The following is a 3180-nucleotide window of genomic DNA, read 5'->3' on the forward strand; positions in this document are numbered from 1 at the left end:
ATGTATGCACATGCACAAATATATATACACATACATATATACACGCATATATATATATATATATATATATATATATATATATATATATATACACACATATATACAAATACATATAGACAAGCATATATATATATATACATACATATGCATAAATATATATATATACATACACACATACACATGCATATATATATACATACACACATGCATATATATATACATATACACATGCATATATATACATACATATACACATGCATATATATATACATACTTATACACATGCATATATATATGCATATACACATGCATATATATATATATACACATGCATAAATATATATATATATACACATGCATATATATACATACATATATATATACATACACATATATTCATACATACATACATACATATATATATATACACACACATATATACATACATACGTATACATACACATACATATGCACGCATAGATACATGCAGATATATGCATATACACACATGCACATCCATATATACACATACACACACACGCACATATACACATACATACATATATATATAAATTATACTATAAGGCTAAGAAAATCAGATTTTTTTTTATTCAGTCACTGATAAAAATTGATGCATTCAAGTTCAAATTATTTAGCGTTATTTGTTATTAAAAATTCTCAGCGTGTAAAGCAATTAAACAGACGGTTAAAAAATCACAAGATATAGAAATCAATTTTCTGTAAAAATGATGGAATATGGAAAAGTAGGAGGGGAGGGAGGATGAATTTATTTACAAACAGGAACAGAACTGATACTGTTTAAAGCTACATGCAGAATCAAAACAAAAGAAAAAAAAAGAAAATTCATTACAATTATCAAATTAAATTAAAGCATAGAATACTATAAAATATTTTGTGTAATATGTAGATATATGTGAGGTGTGTATCTGTGTGTGAATGTGTCTATGTTGTTATGGAGTGGAAGCGTAGAATTAGTGCAATATTTTTTTTAATTGGAAATTTTTGATTAAGAAGAAAAGATTCAAGTCGAGAAATATCGAACTAGATAAGCTGAAAGCATCCAACCAGCTTGGAACTCTGCGACTGTATCCACCGCGATTCTATGTCTATTTACACACGCACACGCGCGCGATGTGTATCAGGGTGTCAAAAAGAGAGAGAGTATGTGAGAGACAGAGGCGCGTGGTTTTTTTTTTAAAGAATTCATTTAAAAATACAAAATCTCCCAAGAAAACAACCAAACCTTATAAAAAAAAGAACTATGAAATACCACAGAAAGCAAATAAGCGACGTTCTTTTTTTTCGTTATTCCCAATACAATTACCATGAAAACATGGAAGGGAAATCATTAGACGAAAACCACACAGTATGGTTGGTTAATTCTGGGGGATTCGGTAGCACGAATTCAAACGATTTCCCGCTAGTAGTTGTGGCAAAGCGCTCTCGAACAGACAGATAGAAAGCGAGTGTACACAAGCAGCTATGTCGAAATAATTTCTACTATGCCTGTTGCTGCTGTTATATATATATATATTAATTATGCTATAAACATACATATTATCTTGACTATTTTATGTAGAACAAAAGACTGCATTGTTTTAAGTGTTTCGAGATTTTTTTTGTTTTGTTTGGTATGAAAAAAAAGGAAAGAAAATATACGAAAGATGAAATTAAATAAACGACAAAATTATTACTTAAAACCAATATGTAAAGATGTGGAAATAAAATTAGTATAATGTAAAATGATTAAGATTGTTGACATGGTGGAAAAAAAGAATGAATTGAAAGAGACGTGAAAAACGGAGCCAAGGTTACTACAGATCCAAACTATAAAGTGATAGCATTGCGATTAGGAGGGAGGAAGATTTGTTCATGGAGCGAGGAGGATAGCATATAAATTGATGGTAAAAGTATGAACGGAGGCAATAAAGGGACCTTAATAACTGCTCATGAATATATGAATATTATTGTAGTTGCACATTAGCTGTCAAATGTAATGCAGCGGGGGAAATAATGGGCGATTGATTAAAATAATCCCTGAGTAATAAAATATATTTAGCGTACTTTAATATTTGAAACGTACACGCATATGTAGAGAGGAAGAGAGAGTGAGCGAAACTTTTGGTCCTTCATTCATTTATGTAACCTCACAGCCGAATAAATAACGCATTCTTATATCTTGTTTGTTCCAAACACACACATACTTATATATATATGTGTGTGTAATTTTATATATACAGAGACAGAAAGAGTGTATAAACATTACGTGAGCGCGCCTGTGTGTGTATACGTATAATATATATGCATATGTTTTTATATATATATATATATATATGTATGTTGTTGACGCGCTCAAATCTATGATAATCGTCTACTTTCGACAGGATGAATGAGGGAAAAAAAAAACATTTATTTCTAATATAACAAAAAAAAAGACAAAAATGCAAGAAAAAAAATAACAAAAACGGTGATCAAGACCGATAACTCTGGTAGTCAGGATTCAAACAGAGATGATTCATTCCGTTGTTGAATGTTTACAAACTTCCACAGTTTGAGCTTAGATTCGGACAGTCGCAGACAAACAAACACACACACAAAACGTTTAGTCTTCAACAAACGCATCTTGTAAATTCACCTCGAATATTTATCAACGTAGATATCATAAAAATATACGTAAAAAAGAAGGGACATTTTGAACGATAGATGGTATTACAGGAAATAAGGTTTAGAATAAAATAACAATGTAACCAGCAAATAAAAGATAGATTTTTTTTCTTTTTTTAAACCAGTGAAAAAACAAAATGAATTAGATTAAGCGCGGCTTGCTTTGCTATGGTCAGCAACGCGTTTGTTTTTGTATGTTTGAAGTTGCAATAAAGAAAAATTAAGTGTCAATGTTTACCAATGTTTATTTTATTTATAATAATTTGTTTATGTTTAATGCATTAATGACAGAGTATTATATATATATATTAAAATATTGTCTGTTATATTCACATGTAAATCTTCAAACGCAGAATGCAAGCATCTCTAGAAAAGCCCGGCAAAATGAATTCTGTACATATATATATGTGTGTATATATACACCCATATATATATATATATATATATCATACATACACAGACACAAATACGTATATATATATATATATATACATA

General features: G+C 29.3%; 1 protein-coding gene across 2 annotated transcripts in view; it reads right to left on the reverse strand.

Moving 5' to 3' along the window:
• The window catches only part of LOC106877945 (apoptotic chromatin condensation inducer in the nucleus), a 105527-nt gene that overhangs the window by 101796 nt on the left and 551 nt on the right, over window positions 1–3180 (reverse strand). The gene's annotated exons all lie outside the window — the stretch shown is intronic.

This window comes from Octopus bimaculoides, chromosome 1, assembly GCF_001194135.2.
Source record: "Octopus bimaculoides isolate UCB-OBI-ISO-001 chromosome 1, ASM119413v2, whole genome shotgun sequence".
Classification (NCBI taxonomy): domain Eukaryota; kingdom Metazoa; phylum Mollusca; class Cephalopoda; order Octopoda; family Octopodidae; genus Octopus; species Octopus bimaculoides.